At 44.0% G+C, this 27150-nt stretch overlaps 1 protein-coding gene across 2 annotated transcripts in view; it reads right to left on the reverse strand.

Annotated features, from left to right (window-relative positions):
* Window positions 1-27150, reverse strand: part of TMEM64 (transmembrane protein 64) — a 315517-nt gene that overhangs the window by 266267 nt on the left and 22100 nt on the right. The gene's annotated exons all lie outside the window — the stretch shown is intronic.

Genomic DNA, 27150 nt, shown 5'->3' on the forward strand with positions numbered 1-27150 from the left:
GAGAGGCTACAATCATCGTCACCTTCTGAAAACCTGAAAAAACAAAATAAAGGATGAGAGTGGAACTGCTCACCAATGGACAAAAAACATCACCTTCAAACAACCCAAAGTCAGATTTCTAACTACGCATAGTTCCAATACCAAGGACATCAGACTAGCTTCAACTAAAAACGGGCATATCCTTAAACTGGACAATGACATCTCAGGCTATCTAGATGACACAGTAAAAATTACCTTTTGCAAAGCCAAAAGTTTGAAGCACACTTTAAGTCATTCATATTTTTCTATCAAAAAGAAGAAATCAGGACTGCAACAATCGTGGAACACAATACCCCTCAAAGGAAGTTTCAAGGGTGAAAAATGCTAAATCTGCCCTAATATCTGTTAATGGAAAACAAGACATTGTATTACCTAATGGAACCACTAGAAGAATAAGGCAATTTATTAATTGTAACTAAAAATACGTGGTTTATGGCATTGAATGTATATGCCGCAAACTATATGTAGGAAGCAAAATAAGACCATTAAAAATGAGAATCGAAGAACATTTCAGAACAATCATTAAAAGAAGACATAAGATTCCCACTGGGATACCACTACCAACCAGAACACAAAGGAGAACCAAACAACGATATCAAATTCTTTGGCATAGAAAAAATAAGTATGCCACCAAGGGGTAGCAATATGGAGAAAATGTTGAGATCCAGAGAGGTATTTTGGATATGCCAGCTGGATACGTGCCAAAGCGGTCTCAATGAAGATGCAGAGATGATCAAATTACTCTAAAGAACTTTTAAATTACTAGACACTTTAATTGACAGCCAGTTCAGCCTCTATCCTTATCCATACAAGCTGTGTACAAGGATTACTGTTAACTATTGTCCGTAATGAATCAAAATGTAAGTAATATACATGTATTTATACAAGATGTGTATTAGCAACACTAAGCTATTTTCTGTAATACAAATTAATTGGACTCTGGACCAATTAAAATATAAGGGGCGCTTTGCAAACTAAAGTTGGGCGTAACCAATTGTATATCCATATAAGGAACAAGGCAAATAAAAGTGTGAATCCCAACTGACTAGAATAGATCTAGTAACTATTGATTGCAGCGTATGATGTAACACGTGCCCGCGTCATCACGTAGCTACAAATGTGGCCATTTTGGAAAACATCGCTGGTTACCATGCCGCAATTCTTTTCCAAAAGAACGTTTATTCAGCAACTAAGGTAAGCAGGGGATTTTGGGTACTAGTGTAACCTGATAAGGCTATAATTAAAAAGCAACAAAGCAAATTCGGGAAATGGCAGGAAACCTGGAAAACCAAAAATAGTCCCTATATATTTCGATCTACAATTACGCCATCCTGACATTTAAAAATCGCTAGTTTTTTGGATTCCTTTCCTTTCCGAGACCAGGTGTGATTCTGTGAATGCACCAGCGACAATACGCTACTCCAGACTGACTTACCTGGTTTGGAGAATGCACCAGCGACAATACGCTACTCCAGACTGACTTACCTGGTTTGGAGTGCTACAACGAGATTGGAACGATAACAAGGACTGATTGATGTCCCAATTTGAACCGTCGACTGAGTCTACACGGTCTGCAACTCCTACTCGTGGTTCTTTCCGGACACAAACTCACAGGATACTCCCACCACTCACTACTTCGTCCTGAAGAAGGCCTACACAAGAATGGCTACAAATCCAGCCTTTTAAGGCCGAAACACAGTTGTGTTGACCATATGACCTTTACGTCCCAGTGTCCAAATCCACACACTGTTTTACTATTGTGCATTGAAGCACTGTGTACTATTCTGGTTGTGTATTACTCATGTGTTCCTTACATGGTGTCAGGGTATGTACGTTTCGTTTGAATGTCTATCCAAGGTATTCACCTTTGGTGAGCACTATTTGCACCATTTATTGATTGTTTCTTGTACAAATTGGGTTTTCCTACAATACTCCTTCTGAAGATACATATTACGGTGCGATATATAAATAAAAATGATCACACAAGCAGTAACTATTGTATAAATTTGTGAATTTATAACAGAAGTGTGTGTTTCGCGTTCCTTGACGCTGTTCATTTGTTTTTTTTAACACTGCAGGAGGTGGTGACAGGGAGGCAGACACACACCAGTCACTCCAATACGAACATTGACAGACGCTCACAGGAGCGCAGATATTATTGGTCCAGAATTCAATGTTTACATGACATGTGTAAAAAAGTTGTCTCATCAGGTCATTTTAAAGACAGCAACAAGCCTCAACAAACTCAAGTCACACTGAAACAACACCGCAAACCAAGCTACGCCCAGGCGACAAGGTTTACACCCAATAGGATAAACGCAAATGGCACCAGCCCAAGTTTGTGGGACCCTATGAAATAGTCCAGGCTACTCCCACTGCAGTAAAATTGAAGTATCCAAAGTATTGAAAGGCGTGGATCCACATTTCGGCGACAGAAAAGACATCAGCACGACAACAGAACTCCAACGAGAAGACGACGCTGGGATCACCAGCATCAGCCAAAGGTGAGTAAAAAAAAACTATGAGATCATATTTCAGGAGAGTATGTCCATTTGGGCAAATAAAGGTTGAGAGGTCAACTCAGAGACTCGAAAAATAGGAACAAGTAAAATGAAACATCTGTTCAAAAGAGATTTGTTGTTTGCTTTTCCCCTCTTCTTCTCTCCTATCCTACGATGAAACTAATGACTGTAGAAGGTAGGAATAGGAATGGAACCGAAATAACCAATGTGAGGGAAATAAGGGGTAACCTTGTGACCACACAAGAGTATACAAAGGGAAGAAAATATAAATGCTAAAATAATAGAGCAGCATCATTCAGAAGGAAGTAATGTATGGCATCATACCATGAAAGCAATCAGCAGAGTTCAGTAAAATAATTAATGTTTTGTGTGCAGACTTATCCCATGTGCAGGTGGAACCCCCAGACTGTTAATTCCCTGAGGGATACCAGTGTTAGAATCACAGCATTTGGCATTTTTAGTACTCTGCAAGTTACAAGAGCAGTTCCAGCGACACAGTTCGAATAAGACTTCAACAGATAGAAGTAAGTGTGAAGGATAAAAGGGACAAGACTACAACAAATGTGCAATCAAACCCAGATGTGCATCGAAGGAGCAACATACTGAAATAAGCAATGGGTAAAGGGGCAAGCAGTATCCACAGCGGAGGGAGTGACCGAGTACGAGGAAGAAGTCATAAAAAGTTTAGATGGAAAGTGTCGAGAAGTGTGGGCATCATGTGAGAATAAACAATTTGCAACAATATGAGCAACCATTAAAAGCCCAGATACTCCCTCGATCTTGATTCGGTTTCAGGAGGCAAAGTAAATGTGCTTGTGGGGCAGAAGAAAGCATGCAACCGAACCATAACCATGTCAGCACTACAAGACTGCACAGCTGCAATAATGGACCTTTTCTGGCAATGTGAACCCAACACCTTCTTCCATCATCCTGGAATGGATTGTTTTCCCGCCTGAACCTGCACGCCTCAGTACTTGTAATTCCTGAAGAACATTTGTTGATTCACCAAGAAGAAACCCCAGTCCCCTACTGTGCCCTCAGCAGTGCAAAGAGAGAATGACTCACAGACATTAAATCACAGGAAGAGATCAAATTACAGCAAAGAAGTAGACAAAGCCCTAGAAGACGTTCAGGCTCAATATTGTATATTTACGAAGACAGACTTTCTTCGCCTCGTTTCTAGCCACTGGAATACAAGCAGCCACAAATGTGAAGTAGTTGCAAATCGTGCGCTGGAACCTACTCCAGCTGGCAAAAACCAACTGAGCACAGATTCAATGCTGTAAGGGAAGAACTGAGGGTGCTCCGCATAATGGCACTTCAGAATCGAATGGTCCTCTAACTGTTCAGAGCCATGGAACAATGGGCGTGTAAGAACAATGGCAGTTCCTGTTGCACTTCTATGCCCCCAAACGACCAAGACAATGGATCCCTCACCTTGCATCATTTAAAAGGTTGAAATGGAAGATGAAGGGGGATTAAATATTTTCATGGATGTCAAACTTGTTGACAAACACTTGCCGGATCATATTGCCAAATTTGATCTTCTTAATCCTGATTTGGAGCATCTATTAAATCATAAGAGCCTGGTGTGCGTCCCGTGGAGACGATATAAAATGACTTTCAGTAAAGATAGAAGAGGCCACTTCTCCTTGAAAACATGAGAACACACAAACAGACAAAATAGTGATAAAACCCATACGCAAGATGGTACCCATAAACCATTCATAGGCCCACCAGAATCGCTTTGGGCGCCACCCCCAGACCCTGAAAATTACCTAGAGTGTTACATAGATCCCACAGGAGATGGTCATTGCAGTTTTTTAGGGTGCAGCCCCTGGGATTATGCAAAGGGTGGAGAGAATTTGAGAAAGGTCAGCAAGATATGGGTGCCAAAAGATTTAGTAAGGTTGGGCACAAGAAGAAGAGTTAAGAGACGAAAAGTTCATGGGGGATTAGTTCCGGAAGGAACAAAAGACAGGTGTGGGGGAAATGTTGGGATCAACATCTTACATCCCACATGTGAGACGAATATAAACTAAGAAAACCCCATAAAGCATGAGTCAGAAAACACATCAAAGGCCAAAGGCCAGGTCGCAAGCAGACCAACCTAACATTCGCACCATATCCCTTCACTAAGAGATAAATAAAGAACAGAGACACACACATTTTGAGTTTACATGCACAGAAAGACGGAGACACTATTAACCGCCAATTATACGTCAAGTCAACTTGGCACACATACATAGGTGCAAGTGAGAAGGCCAAAGAGACAGGGAGCATGATGGGCAATACAGTAAGCAATTGTTACATAAAGCAACGATAAACGGATCCTGGCAACGTACACGACATAACAGTAGGGATAGTTCCCTTTGTGACAAAGATAGCAGTCAGCAAAACATATACACAGAAATATATATATATTACATGGATGCAGTAGCGTCCATGTACTTATGGTTCAGTTGGCGTTTCCATAGGAAGAGCATTTTTTGGGTGGCTTATAACTTTGCTCCCTCTGGACGAATCCTCACCAAAGTTTGGAGAGGTTCGGTCCAGGGGGGGGGAAACTTATAGGGGGGTCCCAAAACTTTTGTTTTTTCCCCATAGACATAATGGGAAAAAAAAAAAACTTTGCGCCCGCCTACAGCCCAAACCGCTGGACGGATTTACAACAAATTTGCGGCAGGAGCGGGGGCTTGGTCCCGAAAGTGTGCCTTTGCACATTTGGTGTAAATCCGTCCAGTAGTTGTTTTTAAAATGACCAAAATGTAAGGCAAAAAAGTTAGTGATATCTTAGTTCGCTCCGCGGACGGACTTCCCGGTTCGCTCCGCAGACAGTGCCCAGATTGGCCAAGCGGCTTGGGTGATGTCTGCGGACATGCGACGTGTTTTGTGATGTCATCTTTGATGTCCTGGGTGTAAGTGTTAGCAGTGCACAGTGGCGCGTGTTATGGTTGCTTATCTTACCATAACTGCTGAATTTCAGGGGTTTTTCGGTGTTACTTTGAACCATAACGTCCGTTTAACAAAGTTTTTTTTACTGAATTTGATAGGTTTTTAGTAGCGCAACTTAACCATAACGTCCCTTTTAAAAAAAGTTTTTTCACTAATAATATATATATATATATATATATATATATATATATACATATACACATATACACACACACACACACACAAAGGAATGGAAGGAATGGCAACAACAGAATAAGAGGTTAGCCCTCACCGAATACATACACACAAGTCAGCAGACTAGAAGAAACGAGAAACACTTCAGGTCGTTATGAGTGTGGAGTAGAAACACTAGGGAGTATAGAATGTGCGCCCTGAGGCCTTTGGGTTAGTGGTGCAATACAAGAACCCCGATAGATGGAATGTAACACACAATATAAAATGTATACATTAACGCTTCATTAGGTACCAAAAACCTAGTAGGCCTCAACATTGAAGGCAATGCATGGGCCATTTGAATAGCTGGCCTCAAAATATCATAGATTGTTTTACATAGCAAAAAGGCAGTGAGTTTCAAATCAACTTGTAGGGAATGCGCTGACAAAGCCAGCAGCCTGGAGCACGGTGTAAAGTCGATCAGCGATTGGTTAGAAGTACGAGGTAAAACTCTTTCCCAGGAACAAGACAAGGGAACGGCTTAATTAGATGTTGCTACCAGAAGCAGGTTCCATGAGGGGAAGCGGTACAATGTCACAGAGATTGGCTACGAATATGAATGCACAATTCGGTCCCACACATTCAGCAAGTGAAGCATATAACTAATAAAGGTTCTGCCCAAGTTCTTAAAACTAACAGACACAAGGGCACATCCTTGGTGAGAACAAGTCTACATGCACAGGGCAGTCTCATCAAACAGAAGAAGTACATCGGCCCTGTAGAAAATATCTGACCAGGAGTGGGGGGGGACAGACAGACAGACAGACAGACAGACAGACAGACAGACAGACAGACAGACAGACAGACAGACACACACACTAACGTAAGCTCTCAGCCCAGGGAGATCTCAGTATATTGGACAAAGGAAGATTCAAAAGGCCACAGCTTAACACAGAAGATGCAATTGTGGTGGAAATGTAAACTCTGCACGAAAAAGAGGCGCGCACATAACAGTTGTGGGAATAACGCACTAAAAGGGGAGGGGGACTCGCTGGCGGTTAAATAATTTTAGTTGTTAAACTTGAGAATTCCCTAAACAATTGAATTATTAAGTAGATGCATATCAACAATAAAGATAGGTTACAAGTAAGCATGCAGGGATTAACATTAGATCCAGGTGCTGTAAACAGGCCTCAAAGGATACCGCTTTAGTATAAATGAACTTGCAAGTTTTTATTTCCTTAGCAGCCACAGAGGCTGAAAACACATTGCAAAAGTACACAGTCCCAGGAGCATACGAGTGGGAATGAATCAACAACTTTCGGCGTCATGGAGCCGACCTCACGGGTGCAGGGGAAAGGCAGCGAACATAACATTTAACAATTCGGCATATTAGTTATGAAACTGGTCTGCAGGCAGTTTCAGAGTGTGCCATGGCGGTTTCAAATTGTCCCCTAGTACAACTCAGCCTGGGAAGCAGTTTGAAGTGTTCTTAAAATGCAACATTAAAACAATACAAGGCTCAGACAGGGTCATGATCGGTAGTGTTCTCATGGGCACCAGATGGTAGATGTTCGGCGGCAGATGAATATATATCTGCTGATCATCCCAAATGTTTCAATACCTTGGGTTCATGATGTGGGAATTGTGGGATGGACTGTGACATCACAGTGGGGCTCTAGGGTGGTGTGGTAAGATATACAGGACTCCATCATTGCAGGCAAATGTATGTCCTGATACAGGGGAATGACGTGTTTACTCCAATGATCTTCGCTCAAAGGATGGATCAAATGCGGCAGTGTGTTTTGATGTTAGTTTAGACGATTGTAAAAGCCTTTGACTTATAGGTGTTTTTTTGACAGATCTTTTCATGTTCTGTTCCACGTTCTGTGTGAATTTTGCTTTCGCAGCTGTGCCTGGGGCCCTGAATAAAATTGCCTTACTTCTTGCCCTGTGTACACTCCTTTTTGGATTACTTTTGTAATTGTATTGGTGAGTTTTTAAGGCAACCCGCAGTACACAATAAAGGTTGTACATCGATTAGGACAATGAATTACAGGACTGGTTTTAGCCCCCAGACCACATTTCCGTACAGAGGTAAAACTCAATCCAGTCAGGTGCACGGTCCAAGAGCAAAGTGGCTAGGATCACGTCACATGAGGTCATATGCACATAAACCATTGGACAGGAAGAAGAGAAGTTACATGTTACCAACCCAGAAGTTGTAATAGTATGCTGCCGGTTGACGCAGCTTGAAGGACGAGAACAGTAAGATGGTGCCAATGTTTAATTATCATAAGAACAAGTTGCAAAGAATATAATTTTTTCTGTTCACACCTGACAACTTTATTGGTCAACATTGACAGGACCGGCTCAACCCAAAAAGGCCAAAGGAGCTCCAACAATTGAACGCAAAGGATTATACAAAGAATAATAAAATGTTAATTAGCCAATCATAAGTCTGAGAAAACTAAAATGGCAACACCATTAAGTCATTGTTAAGAGGTAGCTAGCAGAACGGTCACGAGGGATAGGATAATAGGGCTAGGTATTGTATAGATTCCCCTATAGACCAATCCCGATTGAGCAATCAGTGAACTGTATTTTCAAAATATTGTAAAAACTATGTTTTGGGATGTCACTCTATACTATAAAACAACACCATTTTGTATTGTTCAGTGAATGTTTTGATTGTTCCCAGCCACGGTTGCATGTAATACTTATTCTTGCTCCCGTGCACTTTATGGACTCATTTTGATATTGATTTTTTGGGTCTTACCCAACAAGAGTAGACTGGTGCTTCCCGGTTTCCGCCTTTGCCTTCGAACCCGACTTCTCGGTCGAGTGCTAAGCCAGCCTTGCGTCTAGCATTAAGGCTCGCTTTCCACACTAACGCTGGGTCTGCAATCTAGCATGGCCCGCCTCTCCGGGACGTCTCTTCTGTAGCGGTTCATGTCTGCGTAGGTTCACTCTCCTCCCTGCCAAGGAGAGTCCTCTTCGATCACAGTTCCTCCTGTGCTTAAGTACGTTATCACAGACAAATGGGGCGTGTCCTTCATTGGCTGTGGCGCAGAGATGACCTCCAACATTGCCTGAAGCCAACAGGGTGGAAGGAGGATTTATGCGTGTTGCAGTCAAGGAGTGAGAGGCAATGTCACTATTCGGTGAAACCAAAAGCGGTCACCAAAAAAAAAAAAAAATAATAAAATGTTTTGTTGAGGCTCTTCGACTGTGGAGCTGAAGGGAGATCCGGTTTGATGGTTTTAAAACAGAAGTAATAACAGGCTTTTCAATTCCAATACAGGCAGACACTATAGACTGATCTGGGAGACCCTTCTCCGACTAGAAGTCCTCCCCCTCCCCCCAAGAGGGGAGACACTCCCATTGGAGGTCCCTCTTGCCCAAACCCCTAAGGAGGGTCTTGCGGAGCAGGCTCACCTCCCTAGCCTCAAACGGGGTGGCTCCCATATGGGAAGAAGGGATGAATTGGCCAGATTCATCACAAACGTTAAACTCTTCTTAACTTCTTCAGCCAGAGTCAACCAAGTGTGACGCATTTGAACCAAACAGGAACCCCAGTGCTGCGTTTGGCACTGTCATCGTACCTCAAACTGGTACTTGCATTCTCAAACCAGTTTGGCACTGCATCGCAGCACTCGTGCTGGTCGCTAATCAGCTCAAACAGAAGCACACAGATGCAAAAGCAAAGAATGAACTCAAACAATTGGTGGAGCAGAGCATCATTGACCCAATAGAAACAATGGAAATGTTAGGTTTACAAGCCACCTCAATCCATGCTAACAGAAAGATCTGGATGTGCAGCCGTTTGAGAGACACGAACCAAGACATTATAGAAGATCGATTTCCAATACCTAGCATATCAGGAATCCTCAACTTTCGGACAAGTCTACCACTTGGATGTCTCAACAGCATACAATAAGATACCATAGGAAGCAAAACCTTGATGTCTTTCAAAACACTGTTTGGGACCTTTCGATGCTGCAGGATGCCGTTTGGTCTCATCACAGCTATTGCTGTGTTGCAACGGGCAATGCACATCAATACTCTGGGGTTCTAGTATACCAAAACAACATCCCGATAAGTGGAACAAACACCACAGATTCAGGAATGTGCTGAAGTAGTTAAGGGATAAAAGGACTGTCCACAGAATTTGTGCAAATGCAGATTCAGGGATGAGGAGGTAGGCTATTTGGTACATATGATGGGAAGGCATGGACACAGACCAAAAAGAGGGATACTGAAAGCGGTACAAAAACCACCTATTGCCGAAAACAAAGAAGAGTTAAAAAACATCTAAGGGCTAGTTGAATTTTGCAGTAGGTTTATTCCCAAATGTTATACAATCCCTCCCCCCCTTCCCCCATCTCCTAAAACAAAGGAGGAGAGGGATATAATTCAAGTAGTGTGGGGAATGCCAGGATGTGGGAGGCCATTTTCTAAGCACCGATTCTGGGGAGAAATGTAGTTAATCACTTTGCCTTAATTTTGGAGTCGGCTAGCATCAAAAGGTCGGAGGCTAGTGCTGTACCAAAAGGTGGGGAGGGAGGGCACAAGAAAACATTTACGACACCTCCAAGAGCTGTGACTTACACAGAATCAAGGAGTTCAGTCATTGAGAGGAAGTTATTAGCCTGCTGTTAGGGGGCTGAACACTGCAGGTATATATGGGGGTCAGAAGGCAATCACACAAACCTTTGGTGGAAGAATCAACAGTAAAGGCAGGGTAGGTCCAAGGTTACAGAGATCAGCAACACTCAAAATGAGATATAGGAGTTGGAGTACACTATTGAACAAGTCCCAAGGAGACAATTGCATAGGAGACTTGTCTGGTTTGCCCCCCCCCCACTGGGAAGAAAAGCAGCTGATCCAGCAGAAGTCATAAGATCAGCAGTAAAGACACCAGAAGTGGATGCCATTTCCAAGGAGTGGATAAAAGATACTGGAATGGGTAAGAGAAGACCAGACGACGGTGGACAGGGAAAAGGCCTCTACTTGAAGGGAGGTTGTTTAGTGGAGTAACTGTCATTTTCGCCCACACGTTTTAGAGATAGAATATTTGCAATGGGACACCATGGCACCCTGATATCACAGGAACCAAACATAAGGTGAGGTGGAGTTATTGGTGGCTGATCATGGACATGTAAATAGAGCGAATGGTCAGGAATTGCTGGCCGTGTCCCAACTATAACAAGAGTACACACACCCCCTATCAAAATCATCCCTATAACAGAATGGGCCTCTATGAAGGGATAGGCAAGGGAAAAGAATTCCTCATAACAATGATCAACCGTATTTCTAAATGGACAGAAGCGGTCATTGAGGACACGGTCACTGTGGGATCTGTCGTAGAATTTCTTGAAACAGTGTTCAGACAAGAGGGTTATTTAGGGACAATGGACCACATTTCATATGAAGAGAAACAGGCAAGCAGAGTGAAAAGGGGACATAAGGCACCATTCCTCAGTTTATCACCCCCTAACAAATGGAAAGGTCGAGTGTCTCAACAGACTAGTCTGACTTGATTCAACACATGATGGAAAAAAATAGGATAAACCCAAAAGTCTCCCTTAGGGAGCAGAGCATGCACATTCCCCCTACCCCCCACAGTTTACTGTTTTGTTGGAGGCTTACTGCCTTGCCTTCCATTTCCCTGTCCTTCGCATCACCACTTTCTCACTTATCTTCTTTCTTTCTGAATTTAATCTCCCTGACCCTGATCCCTTTCGCATCTACAGAGAGGAGGATGGTGTGCACATTTTAATTAGCTGGGTGACATGCCTCAGCTTGCTGGGATGCCACTAATGGAACCCAGGGGCATGACAGAGTGAAGATCAGATGAGAGGGAGAGATGTAGAGGACGTTGTGCGGGGGTCACTTAAATAAACCACTTACCTGAAGTCCAGCTCTTCACATCCGTTACCGAGTTGCTCCCACACTTCAATTAGAGCGCAAAGATCCCCCAGGCTAGCTATTGGGCATGGAATATGGTAATGCAAGTTCAAATGGTGATTTGGGATGGGATTGTAAAAGTGGTAGAAGTGTAACAACATATGTAGTGGAACAGTCTCCTTTTTAGGGGTAGCCAGGAGGGCGGAAGCAAGGAGCAACACAGCTCTTAGAGAAGAGAGTGGTTAGACGGTCAAGCGGGTGGGATGGGAAAACTAAAAAGGGGTCTTCTATGGTACTTCATTCTGTTCCCTTTGGTCAAAAAAAGATTGTTTAGCTTGACCTGCCAAGAGTGTTAGTTCTCCTCTTGCATACTCCATGTTTCAGACAAATTCTAGGGGAGATGGCCATTTCGGTTTTTCATGGTTGTCAACACGGACAGTCCCATTTTTATGAATAGGACCCCTTTTTGCAAAAAATGTAGCACAATAAAATGTCAAATTTGCTCCTATTTCTCTTTACAGGCTCTGAGGTCACTGTTGGGAATGCAACAATGAAAACCAAAATGGTCCACATCTACTTTTGTTCATGCGAATATACATGTAAACATGTCAATTATAACCAATGTTAAAAGGTGTTATGTTAATACACTATTATACTGTGCCAAATCAACACAATAGTAGTTTTGGAGTGCCTAGGTGTGTGTATGTATGTATATATATATATATATATATATATATATATATATATATATATATATATATAACACAGGTGAAGTCTTAAATAATGTGGAGCAACTGTGATTCGTGGTTGAAAAATTCCTCCGTTAGTTGTCACAGGATGCGCATCTCAGGCTCAGAGTCAGTTAAAGTCCATATGTGTTGCCTCGTTAAAAGAGAAGAATACAATGAATGTAAGGTGCCACTCCGGTCGGCCGCCTGCAAGACCAGCGTGCCGCACTAGCCCCATGGCTTCTGGAAGGCAAGGCTATGCAGAGCATTTATAAACAAAAAACATGAATAAGTGTTATTTTAATGGATTTTATAAAGCGCTCTTTCGCAAGAAGCATCATGGCACTGAAGGGCATCAGGGGCAAGAGGACTTAAACAAGTACATTTTTAGCAGACAGAGAAAACTAACATGGTCAGGAGTAGCCCGAAGCAGAAAGGGTAAGGCGTTTCCGCAGCTTAGCCACTGCAACCGAGAAGGAGCGGCCACCCTTCGGGGCTCAGCGAAACCGAACAAATGATCAACAGTCAGGCTTTTTCAGAGAGCAGCCCGGCAGGTAGTGTTAAACTACTCCTGGAGAAATTCCATCCCACACCATAAAAGGCACACTGGACAATACAGGGGGATATAATCATAATCTGCTTCTGAATCGGTAGCCAGTATATGCATCCCATAAATAAGCAGTGTTAGTGGCTGCACGAGATGCTGAATTCTGGAGCCGATGGATGATATAAGCTGGCTGGGCTAGAAACAACGAGTTGCAATAGTCGAGGTGGCCCAATACTAGAGAGGACGCCACCAAAGGGCGGAGGTTCACCAGAAGGAAGGGCAGGACCTTCTTCAATACTCTGAGATGGAAGTAGCCAGATTTGATATCTAGCTAACTTGAGCCGTGGCAGACAGACTCGGTTAATAGGAACCCCAGGTTCCTAACTCCCGGAACAGGTGTAGGGCAGGAGCCAAGCTCAGAGGGCCAGAGGCAGAAGACCAGAGCAATGAAGGGGAAGAGAATGAGTAAAGGAGACCCTGCAAGGGAGGTAGAAGGACCCATCACCAGAACCTCTGTTTTGTCCCCAGTTGCTCACCACCACCAGAGACACACGTAGCTGAGATGCTGTGTCCGGCTTGGCCAAATCCAGCCGGATGTTGATGATTTGGGTGTCATCAGCATAGGAGTATGACCGGAAGCCGTGCGAATGGATGAGGAACAAAAGAGGCCGAATGTAGATATAAAAAGTGTGGGCGACAGGGAAGAGCCTGGCGAGACGCCACAAGATGGTTTACGCGCACAGGAAAGAAAAGATCCCAAAGAAGATACTCGGACCCATCTGTCAAAAATGATGAAAACCAGGTCAGCACCTGACCAGAGAGGCCGGCCTGTGCGAGGCAGAGCAGCAGAGTGGGATGATCCACCATATTGAACGCTGCTGAGGGGTCTAACAGAATCAGAGCCCCCCCCCCGTGCCCCCTCTGCTGGACTAATCTGGTCAGGTCGTCTATAACGTAAACAAGTACACTTTCCGTGCCCTGGCCTGGGTGGAATAAACGGGTCTAAGAAATGTGACTTCTCTATGAACCCTGTGAGAAGTGAAGAGATTGGGGATTCCAGAAGTTTCATCAGAAAAGGAAGCAGTGAGATCAGACGGAAATTGGCCAGGATTGCTGGGTCAAAAGAGTTTAAGCAGTGGTATAACCCGAGATTGCTTAAGGTCAGCTGGTATGTGACCAGTCGAACAAGATCGATTGACAGCTGCACATATGCAAGGAGCAACGTGATCAATGATCCCCTGCAAAATAGCTAGAGGCATCGCATCAGATGGCGAAGCGGATTTGAGGCCCCTCGTGGGCCTAATGATCATTGTTGGCGTAAATACCGGAAAGATGTACCCATTTCTGTGCTGTTGACAGTAGTGGACTGTTGGTCAATCTATGGCAGCCCGGGAACGGATGCTCATATATTGCTGACTTTGCCAATAAAGTCGTCAGCTAAGGCATCACACATTGGTTGCGACGCAATGAGAACGTTCCTAGAATCACTACTAGTGGACAGGGAGCGCACCAACAAGAAAAGTTATTTTGGTTTGTTTAGTGCCCCTTCCACTTGACTAGTGTAGTATTTAGTTTTAGCCAGGCAAATTGCTTGATGATAAGCTTTGGAACTCAGTGTGAACAAGAGTCTGTCCGACAGAGAGTAGGAGGCTCTCCATCTGCGTTCTGATTAAGCAAAGTGATGAGCTTCTCCCCATGTACAGCATCCTTTCAAAATGCACCTGTTCAAGTAAGACAAGCTGAGAGGAATTACTATCTGGCAAGGCTGTAGGATCCCTGGCTTTTTTGATCAATAAAATGGTGCAGGTAATTCCATCTCGGAATGTGAACCTGCTGATCGAATGCCCCTTTCATACGCTTCGTTCCAAAAGCATACTAAATGTCCTTGTGCCCTGCTGCTGCATCAGTACTCTCAGTACCCCAATTCGCATTGCCTGCTCTACCAGTGGCACGGAGCAGTAAAAAGTACGTTCAACGGACGAGTAACACGTTACGATTTGCGGTATACCAATCATTTCTGTAAGACAGTTATTGCTGTGTTCATTCGACAAGGTTACACAGGTTTTCCTTCTTTGACTAAAACAAATATTGCATAGAGTGCTGTACTATAATTACATCAACCACATGCACACAGTATTTTGTTTTCATCTAACCCTTGCGATTCCAGATAACTACTCCATCCTCATGGCTGACAGACCTAATGCTCGCGGAGAAGGTGTAGCTCTCATATTCAAATCCTTGCTTGATATTAGATCTGTTACCTCCCCCCTACTAAATTCATGCGAACACCTGTCCATTAAAATACAAACTACCCCTAAGACTACCATCACCCTGGAACTAATATACAGACCCCCTGGACCCACAGGTACCTTTGAGGAAGATACAACCTCCCTCATAGCAGAGAAATCTAAACCTCTCTCACAAACATTATCCTAGGTGACTTTAACCTGGGATACAATGATCCTCACGACACCCCTGCATCTTCCCTTGCCAATGCCCTCGGCGAACACAACTACACTCAACTTATCACCCTACCCACGCATCAGAAAGGCAGAACCTTAGACTGGCTCGCTGCCCATAACTATAACATCGTCTGCAAGGACCCCCCAACCACTTACATGGACCGATCATCTCCTACTATTATTTGACATTTGCACTAACAACCCGAACCACATTCAGTGCCCCCCTGCACCAGCATGTCTGACTACAAATAAGCGTAACATTACTGTAGAAGCCCTCATCCCACTGGTTCTACCTACCCTAAACACGGTCCCCGACACTTTGGACCTTAACCTACTAGCAGACACCTACAATGACGCCATGACTAAAGCTATTGACATCATTGCCCTCCTAAAACTATGTAAAGGTAAACCTAGAGCCCATCTTAACTCCTGGTACACACCAGAACTTAAAATACTAAGAAATAAGAAAACTAAAATGGAAACCCTTTGGAAAATTGGTTGATATCCTTCTGAGGAACACAATCAATCTCACGAATGCTTCCTCCCTCTATAAAAAAGAAATAATCCGTACCAAAAAGGAAGCTTACAATGTAAGAATAAATAATGCTAGCTCCAGTGCTAAACTACTATTCACTATCTTGAAGGAGCTAGAAAACCCTAATCCACCGAAGGACATGTTCGTGAAGGACCAACTATGGTGCACAAGCATCCAAAATGCCCTTGCGAATAAAATCACCGGCCTGCAAACTAAAATTGAAAACAAAAGACTACAACTTTTCAATAGTAACCCCCCACCCCCAGTTTACCCACTACTTCCAATACCAACCTTGGCTTCACCTTCAAAAAGGTAACTGCACTAGAAGTACAAAAAATGATAACTTCTCTCAAACCGTCAAACTGCAGAGGGGACTGCTGCCCCGCACAGATTATAAAAGATGCAGCAAGTGACCTCTCCCCATAAAACGTTTCATTCTCTACCAATTCAGTACCTAATAATTTGAAACAGTCATGGGTCCTCCCTCTTCTAAAAAAAAAACAGACCCTGGACCCAGCCATTCCTACCAATTACAGGCCCATCACCACCGTTCCCGTCCTGCTAAAAATCCTGGACAGAGTTGCTTACTTGCAAATCCAGAATCACTTAGAGTCCAACCAATTACTTGGATTGTGTCAGTCTGGCTTTCGACCTCAACATGGAACAGAAACCGCCCTTGTTGATCTCAAAAGTCAGATTGACAACATTAAAGCTAAGGGTAAGGCTGCTATCCTACTCCTCCTAGACCTTTCAGCAGCCTTCGACTTGGTCGACCATAAAATACTTTGTAACCACATCTCTTCTGCCGCCCATTTCTCCCCCCTCTGCTGTCACGTGGATGCAGTCCTTCTTGGCCAACAGAACCATGAGGGTCGTTTCCCCTGTGGCAGCAGCAGACCCTATCCCCATTACCTGTGGTGTCCCACAGGGCTCATGCGTCTCCCCCACCCTATATAATATCTTTACAAAGCCTCTCTTTGATAAATTGGATCGTCTGGGTATCACCTATACAAACTACGCGGATGACACCAAGATACTCCTCACTATCTCCGGCAATTACAATACTGATGTTACCAGGATCAATGAAATCTTCTCCGTCATTCAGGCATGGATGGCCACACATGGCCTCTGCCTGAATGACAAGAAGACTGAATTGCTCATTGTTGGTTCACCGAACTTACAAAAATTGAGCCCCAACTACTCCACAATCATCATCGATGGCAACACCATCCCTGTCGCCAAAAATGTGAAAACACTTGGCTTCTATCTTGATGCCAATACCAACCTCAACAAGCAAGTCAACTCGACCGCCTCAGCCACCGCTTATACAGGAAAACTAATTCAAGTTTGCAGACCATTTCTCTCCACCAATAGCTGCCTTACGCTAGCTAGAGCTCTCATACAGTCCAAGTTAGACTACTGCAACAGCCTCTACCTAGGTGCCAACCAAGCTATAATTAGTAAACTCCAAGCCCTTCAAAATAATGTGCTACGAGTAGCACTAAACATTCCTAGGCAAGAGCATATCTCTGCTACCAGAATCACATGCAAATGGATTACCATTCAACAAAAAATTGACCTAAAAACTCTCTGCCTCACCTACAAAGCCCTCAACCACCTAGCCCCCCCACCTCACCAACAAATTCACCATGAAGCAGTCCATTAGAACTACTAGATCCTCCAACACCTTATGTCTCACGGTGCCCATATTTACTTTTAAAAGAGCCGGAGGCTCGAGCTTCACTGTCCTCGCCTCCCTACTCTGGAACTCCCTGCCTCTGAACGGCCAAATCCTTCCAGTCCTTCAGGAAACTTGCCATTGTATGGCTACTGACGAAAAGTCAACATTAAGCCAGACATTGCTACAATTTGTATATACTGTACATGCCTCATTTATGTCATTACTGGATGTTTTTATTGCCACGGTCTGTATATTCTGTATATAACCCCTGCTATAGAGTATCACTGTTAATAACCATGTATTGTGCCTTGTAACCTGTACTAGCGCCCTTTTACTGCCGGGTCCGGAGCGCTTTATAAATAAATAAAAACAAACAAAAATTATTTATATGCATTTTTATACAGATCTTACCTACTTATCAAGAATGCCTGCTTGTATGGTTCTCTGTTGCCCTTCTGTGAGCAATGTAAAAAGTCTGTGCATGGTCCTGCATACATTCCCGAAGGATATCGATTTAATAATAAAATGAGTTAAATATTGTGTTTTTCCGGTGGACGAGATTAAAAGTAAAGCCCAGGATGTCTTGAAGGACGTAAGGGCCAATCGATTCCGCATGTGCAGCCAGCACTTTCCCATCGAAACATACGAACAATCCAAGTACACAAAAAAGCGTTGACCCACAATTCTTTGTAAATTGCTTCCAAAATGCAATTCCAACTGAACGTATGCACACGCTTCCTCTGGCGAGTCCTACATGATGAATTAGCGGTCTTTGTTATGTAGGACGATGGACCGCATAAATAAGTACCATCTATATGATCTCTCGATCTAAATCTGGTACGATACTGAAATGGTAACTTCATGAACGGATTTGAGCTTTCTGTATACAGTTACTTCAAAACTATCTTATTAAAGTTGCCAAAGCAACCAGATTGTATAGAATTTTTACTATACGTTTCACTATAGTACATCGGTCCCCGCATTCTTGAGCCTCTTAATGAATCAAGCAATTATGGCCATTATAAAACAATGCCATAGTTCCTTTTAAAAATCACGTAATGTTTTCGGTATTGGTTGCTTGACATGTCCCTTTTTTTCCCCGTACAGCACAGTGATGGAAGCACAGACCCTCACAAGTGACGAAACCACTGACACTATAAAGGATTCCAATCGGGTGTCACACCAGACCAGGACTCTTTGCCCTTAGCCTAGGATGGACCGCTCAATTAAAATACTTTTTCTACGAATTCAGATTGAGCCGGCACACAACCCGTCTCACACCCCCTTTTACAAATACCCCGGGTCACAATGACCCATGAACCAGGCCGGTGGGGGGGGGTAATACAATATTTATTTTAAATTCAAAGAAAATCCCACACAATTTTATATTGGGCAGAAATCACCAATGGGGTGATAATTACAGAATAAATGATGAAATACACTTAGTTTCACCTTCTACTAGAACATATCCAAATCACAAATGAATAGGAGCAATTTTGCGGTTTGGGTAGATGGCATCAGAGTTAAGATTTCCCCCTGCAATGCTCTCTCAAACCCCAATTAATCGAATTCTGAATAGAAAGGAGCAGCAAGGAGTCAGGGATATTAGGCAGCAAACAGAATTGAAATCGGACCTTCCCTCACAAAATGGGAGGCAGAATTGAAAACCCTTTGCAATTGCATAAAATGACACTCGGAATTGGTAAATAATGTAAACGTGCGGTTGAATAAATGAAGAAAATAATTTACCACAGTATCAGGGATGTAATATCACTAGCAACTACAAGGCAAGGTATCAACAAAGTGCTTACAGTTCAAAAAGCAACTTGAAAGTAAGAACACAGTGCAGTGAAAATCAAACGTTGAAAAGTTGCATTTTACACTTTGCAGTTTTAAATGTCAAAACTTTTTTTTTTAAACTGGTGAAATAGACAGAATTGGAATGCGGTTTTTAGGCTGGGTGGTAGATGCATATCACACGAATAATATAGAAGTGAAATAGTGACTAGCTGAATAACTGGATGAGATTTTCAATGCGGATGGAGATTCGGTTTTGGGAATAAAGCAGTTAAGAGAAAAAGAAAAGGACAGATTCACTTAAACTAGATTATCAAGAAGATAGCGCTGCACATGAAACAGGTTAAGCGGCCGTCTTAACCCCTTCACTCTTTATGTGGAAATTAATAAAATTATTCAAAAGATGACTAAGGATTTATACAACACAGAAATGAATGGAAGAATGGCGCCAACGCCTGGAGATCAAGGACAAGAGGCACAGAGAATTCGGACAGTTTTAGACAAGTTACCAGGATATGGATAGGAAGGATCAAGATGGGGTAGGCTATGTGTTGCTATGGGATGGGAGAAATGCTCACAATCCGCACTTGAGTTTGGTATTTGGGACAGTCAACCGAGTTTCTGGACTTACACCATGGCAATGGCGGACTCTCCTAAAACCAAACAGCTGGGCCTGTCTGGTCACTGGATAGCAAGGGTACAGCTGGCATGCAGGTAGTGGTGCAAAAAGCCGGTCTGGTCACAGGATACTCCCAAAAGGGTACCGCAGCTTTTCCCCCTAGATATTGGGATTTTTTTGGGGGTTTTTAAGGATCAATAGTCCTGCCTGGATAGGGTCAGCTACGCTCTGGCCTGGCAGTAGAATCTGGAAGCTTGCAGAGTGACTGTGGAATATCTGGATACGCAGCCGCTGTAAAATTTAGACGAGACCCTGTCTCTGTGAGCTTCCCCTTATTATAAAGCGGGTGACCTCACAGGATTTATTTTTAGGCAGAACTAAGCTAGACCTACCCCTAAGACCCGGATAGGTCAGACTATGTTGGTCACCTCCTCCAGGAGGGGACTCGGTTTCTGTGGTTGTGTTTTATGGAGGTACAAAGTCATCCAATAGTCATTTTTGCCAAAAAAAAACAATTTTGACATAAAATTGCTCCTTTTTACAATTGTGGCACTTTTGCAAATTACATAGGCAGATTACATATTTCACACAGAGCATGCCAGTCCAACTTCTAAGTTTGTAGAACTTCTCGTCCGTCTAATCATTTTTCGTCATTCTCAGTGAGAAATATTTTACCTAAAATTCTATCACTTTATACATGTGTACATATTATCATAAGGCATGTTAGTATTGAATTTCAAAAGTGGTACCATATAAGCTTTCCTCAGAGTATCAAATTCTCTGCCATTTCTGTCCTCAATATGCCAGGGAAGGCTACCACGTCTTAATTTAAAGCCAACAAAATTGCATCTGAACATCGCATTACTGTGTTGTCCAATTACGGAGATAAAGTTTTATTAATAAAATAGTCTTGAGCCAGATGGCCAGCATTGCATTCCAAATAAGGGCATAGCTTACAAGGCTGTTCTGGAGATTGCTTTGAAGCCCCCCAGTTGAAGTTGAGGGGAGGTGTTACTTCCAAAAGTAACACGTAGGTGTCCCAGAATCTATTGAGTCAAGCTGGTGCCCAGACAGAAGTCTGAAATTTTCCCCCTTGGTCCATTCAGGGCTTCAAGGAGCAAAAAGTAAAACATAGGTGTCCCAGAAGTCCATTGTGGCTCCTTTTGGGGGGGGGGGGGCGTGGGAAAGGCCACTCCTGTTGCCAGCACACAAATGTCCTTTGAAGCCAAGCAGGAAACCTGTTTGGCTGGTTCCCCAGTCCAGCCAATACATTTTTTAAATTATTTATTTAGTTTTCCTCAGCCCAAAAGGCAAGGCTGTTGAAATAAAACATGACAGATTTTTAACCCAACCCCCCTTACATTTCTAGGCAAGGACAGGGCCTTATTCAACATTACACTTTTTTTGCAAAAGCCCATTTTTACATGTGGTGAATTCTGCTGGGATGCCCCTTTCAAATTCGGTTCTCACTTCCATCTGGATTCCAAACATCGTTTGCTGTGCAAGAGAAACTGACTAGGGCTGCAATCTGTCCAAGGCACAGGTCCACTGAAATTGACATATGCACAGAAAGCTAGGGTTTCTTTTGAAGAGTTTATTTTTGACATTTTGTAGCCTAAAAGTCAAGCGTTTCTACGTACGGCTGAGATTAAAGTTTCTGGTGATTTCCCAGATCTTGCCTGACACACCCTGTCACTCAGTGAGAATGCTTTCTTTTGCTAGAGCACAATGGGCATAGCTGTGTCTCACTGATAAAAGCGGTGTAATGTTGAACTGATGAAAAAGAGCATCAATGCCAAATATTTCCTTTTTCAATGGGAAATTTTGAGCAAGCAGCAAAGCAGCGCTGCTTTTCAATGCTCTTCTTTGGTGCACTTCTTGGTGCACATGACAAAACAAACTGGCAGCCTTTCTCGGTGTGCTCCCTTTACCATCTTGCCCAATAGGTTCTTGGCAAAACAGTGCAGCCACCATTTTGTAGCTGCAAAATGCAGTTTCGATCGAGGCAATGGTGCTCAAAAGGAGCCATGTAACTGCTGAAGTGCAGCTGGGTGATGGAGGGGAATTCTGCCCCACAACACGTCCAGTGTCCCAATGGTGAGTCCTACCGACATGCACAAAGTGATATTCTCGAGCGTTGGATCTGCCCTCATATCGAATAGAACTTTAATTTTTCCCCTTATACCACTTTATGACAATGGACGGAAAATGACGCAGCAAAATTCTGCATGAATTTCTTTTCCAGAGTCAACATCAAGTTCACTCGCCCATCAAGTAATTTTATTGCACTTGTCCTTTACGAGAAGGAGTTATGCATGCAATTCGAAATAAAATGAAAATGTGTGTGTGCTATCGGTTAGTAACACTAAGTGGCATGTATGGGTTTCTCTCTATATGTACCATCGTCTGCATCTGTTTGTCTCCGTTCCATTTTGCTGTTTTCATCTGTACTGAAACAAGTACTGTATTACAGGGGGATGCTGGAACTTCGACTACAATCACTTCCTCCATTGCAACCAGTCCAGAGTATGAGCTATGCGTACTTACAGTTCCTGTGCAACAATGAAAGTAAATCCTACCAAATCATTTATTAGAGAGTGAAATGCATGTGACTGTGCACGGTTTCAAACCTTTTCTGATTTTGGTTTGAATATTACACTTCCTCCATAATGTAGAATACATTTTTAAAAAATTTGAGCAAAATTACAGTCATTATGTTTGTAACAGTGATCTTTGATCAAGCGCATGTGACATCTCGGAAGGTTATCAGGTGAAATCAGAAAGGTATATTATGACTAAATAACATACACTGTATTCGAGGCTGTGTGTGTAAGTGCTCTGTGCGAAGGAAGATTTTATTTTCCAGTATGATAGACTTTTTTTTAATGAATATTCGATTCAAGGAACGTACACAAGCTGTTGAATTAGAAGGAGGCACATGCACCTGAAGAGAGTCCCACTATTTCAAAGAAAATTAAGAAAACAAGGGTAACGAACAAAAGTTTGTTTTGTAGAAGTATTTAGACTGGTGTTTTATTCATATATTTATTTATTTATTTTTAAGTGGTATGTGCTGTTTGTGTGCTATGCATTGACCATGTTTTTTAAACATCTCTTAGAGGCCCAGAATGAAGAGAAGTATAAAGACACAGACAACAAAATGAAACCAAAGATGTTGCTTGCCAAAGAGATTTCACAATGGAGCAACTAATATTTGAGGCGCAGCATAGTCCAGTCAATAAGCAGACTCGTGATGCTTATGCCTAATGGCCGGAAACTGAATGGAATGTGATCGGCGAACCATGCAAAGTGTCCATGGACCATTGCTACCATGTGACAACTCGATAAGATGAAACTGAATACAATGAAGAAGAATTGCAATTCCTCGCAGACCCCTTCACAGAGTCTACATCCGCAAAAAAAAAAAAAGAAATCCACCCAAGAAACATTCGATTTTAACTGTTTCTCCAATTTGTGTGCAAATATCACACAACCTGAACTAACAGACACTAAAGTTTCAAATTGACAGAGGAACTTGCTAAAGATCTCTACTTCAGTTTGCCTAGTATGGGCGATCTGTCCACCACATTAGAGTCACAAACCACATTCATGCTGGACAATTGGCTATTAAAGGAGCAAAAATACATTGGGGGTCATTATGAGTTTGGAGGGAATGGAAAAACTTTGCTGGTAAAGGATTACCGGCATCGCATACCGCTCCGGGCTATTCCGACCCAAGACCCCAGTATTAGAGGCACCGTTATAGAGGCAAGGGCGCGGGCATGCGGCCCATCATGCCACCAATACCAGCATGCCACTAATGGGAGGACATCACAAGTCAGGCAGACATGCAAATACCGGCATCCAGAAGGCGCTAATAGGGGATAAAGGCATGCCGATAATACCGGCATCGTGAACCAACCGTAAAATGCTATGTGCAGTGTTCCCAACCGCCACAGGTGCACACAATCAGCACAGGTGGAGGCAATGGAGTCTGGGCCAGCACAAAAGGAGCACACCCACACACCACATCCAAAGGATTCCACTAGTAGTAGCAATACTGGGGATGGAGGACATGCTTGCATTGCTGCAGCAGCATCAGCATCAGCAGCAACAACCACAGAGGAGACGCAGGAGAAGGAGGTTGAGACAGGCCCAGCATGCCCAACCAGTGCAGCCAGTGGTACCAAGCAGGCAGCCCCCTATCCCTCGCATCAGAGCCAGTCCATTCAACCCAACCCCTGAGCATATCCAAACCCTGTACCGTCTGGACCGGGACACCATCACCACCATCGTGGACATGATACACGACATTGTCAGCCTCATTGAAATACGCACCGCCATCCCCCTCTACTGAAGGTAGTGTTGGTGCTCCACTTCCTTGCCACTGGCACCTACCAGCACCACACAGTGGGGCACATGCATGGCATATCACAACCCTTATTTTCTACCATGCTGAACCAAGTGCTAGATGCCCTCCTCAAGCACAGAAGGACTACATATCCCTACCATGGACTCCCCAGGAGATTTCTGACACAAAAGTTGGCTTCCATGCATGCCAAATTGTATAGGTGCCCTCGACTGCACCCACGTGGAGTTGGTGGTTCCGCATGCCATGGAGGTGGTGTATCGCAACCGCAAGCAATATCACTCCATCAATGTGCAGATGGTATGTGACACCAGCAAGATAATCACACATTGTTGTGCCCTGTTTCCCGGATAAACTCATGACTCAAATGGTCCTGCGGAACTCCACGCTACATGGAGCGACATGCAGGACGACGTGCGTGGCTGCTTGGTAAGTCGCATGACAGGCACATGGCAGTGAAATGGGGAGGGGAGAGATGCACACACCACCATGGTGTCATTGTTGATGTGGCAGCACAATGTGCACATCACTAAACACTGTGCCCCAAAGCATCCCAAACAGAACATGACAGCCAAATCCCATAGGAATGAAGTAAGGTGGACACCTATCACAACATGCCAAAAAGTAAACCACCCCACCTCCCACAACACATGCACCACTCATCAGCGGACCTCACCCTCCGTAACACCATCCAGCAACATCCAGTGAATATGCACTATGTTGCTGTCTCCAGCATATCACCACACTGGACAAGCATCCATGGGAGTGCATTGAACAAAACCACCAAGGGAATCCACTGTCTGTCACAGGGCCGCCACAACCACAGGAGTGCAGCATGTCACCATGGGAAAAATGAGCGCTTAATGCCTAATATTGCAGAGCCTACTGCCAACTCTGCCAGTCAGTAAATCTTACAGAACACAACACATCACAAATTTGACACAAACACAGCTGTATGCGTCCACAATGCATGAGCAACATCAAGGCAGTGCACACTGCATCATCTTAGAGATGCAACCCACACCATAAGTCCATGGCACAGGACACAATGAGGGCATTAAAATGGTGTGCATACAACCAGGGACATGTACATAACCAGGTTTGGTGGCTCAGCTATACAGAAATGCCCCATGTGCGGAGAGGAGGCGGGGCTGTTGCATATGTTCTGGGCTTGCCCAGAGGTGAAGAGATTCTGGGTAGAACTGAAGACGAAAATGGCCAGCCGGGGGGTGGTGCTTGACGTGGCGTCAGCTTGGGCATGCATGCTGGGGAGCTTCCCTAGGCCACGTACCCTAAAACATATTAGCAAAATGAAAGATTTGGCATATATTTTGGCTAAGCGCAGAATAGCAAAGTGCTGGAAAGCGGCCCACAGACGTAGAGTGGAGATGTGGTGGAAAGACCTCCTAAAATGGGCAAAAGCAGAAACAGTGGTCTGGTTCGAAGCAGTCACTAGAGGAGGGGAGGAGGAGGTAGGCCCCCTGATAGCCTGGAGGCAACTGGTGACCTTGATGGCGAACCCCCACCAGGTTAATCATGATACGGAAGACCAGGATGAGATAATGATAATTGAGATACCTGAAGATTCTCAGGTAGATGGCACAGAACGGCTCAAGGTTTGTGGGGGGAGCGGGACGACGGAAGAGAACAGCGAATAATGTAATGATTTCATATTGAAAATGTACGTCCGAAATGGTTGTAATGTTTGGAGTGTTGCTTGTTTAAAAGAATAAAAATTGTTTAAAAAATAAATTAAAAAAATTAAAAAGAGCAGGGACATGTGCATGTGACCAACGATAATCTGCAGGCATGTGTGACTAGTACAGCTGTCCATCATTAATCGACTGACATACCTTTTATTGCCTCCCATGCAGGTGACAGTAGCTATCCCTTGAAGCCGTGGCTCCTCATCCCTGTCCTAAACCCACAGAACAGGCACGAGGAGGACTACAATCGTTCCCATACCCGTACCAGTGTGGTCATTGAGCAGACCTTTGGCCTGTTGAAGACACGGTTTTGCTGCCTTAGCCAGTCGGGTGGGGCACTCCTCTACAGGCATGATAAGGTGCCATCATGGCATGTGTCATGCTGCACAACATGTGTATCCGAAGGAACGTGCCCCTGCCCCCTGACGTTGAACTGCTACCACCTGGTGATGATGAAGATGTGGCTGCACATCCTCGCGGTGCCGATGCACAGGAGGGACGTGCTGTACGTCAGTCAGTGATTGCACAATATTTCTAACACACATGGATGCAGAGGCTGACATGAGAGTTAGTCAGAGGGCACTGGGTGTGGGAGTACATGTACACTATGCACTGTATATGAATAAATGACATGCGCAATGTCCACTCAAAATATTTTTTCCACACAACAGGTGTATTTAACTGTCCAATAAAGATGAAAGTGCACTAACCCTACACCAGACACACACCCCTCCCCCCACAACTCCCCCACACACCCTCACCCACAACTTCCCCACACACACCCTCTTCCCCCCCCATCTCCCTCCTCCCACAACTCCCCCACACATGGTGTCCAAGCAATTGTCTATAGCCTTCATCAGGCTGGCCAGTCTACATCCTCCCACTCCCTGCACCTGGTAGCGGCATGTCTGGGTGGTGCAGGGTGCGCGCTGACCTGCGTAGTGGGCTGGTTTGCGTGGAGCTTGAGGAAGATGGGGTGGCCGCCTGCTCCATTCTGGGGGCCGGACGCTCAGCCTCCATTGAGTCTGCAATGAGGCTGACGACATGCCGCAAGGCAGACACCTCCTCGCACAATCTACTGGTGCTATCCGCGATGATCTTCCCCAGGGAGGCGGTGTTCTCGCGTC

This window comes from Ambystoma mexicanum, chromosome 5q (assembly GCF_040938575.1).
Source record: "Ambystoma mexicanum isolate Mex_15411 chromosome 5q, UKY_AmexF1_1, whole genome shotgun sequence".
Taxonomy (NCBI): domain Eukaryota; kingdom Metazoa; phylum Chordata; class Amphibia; order Caudata; family Ambystomatidae; genus Ambystoma; species Ambystoma mexicanum.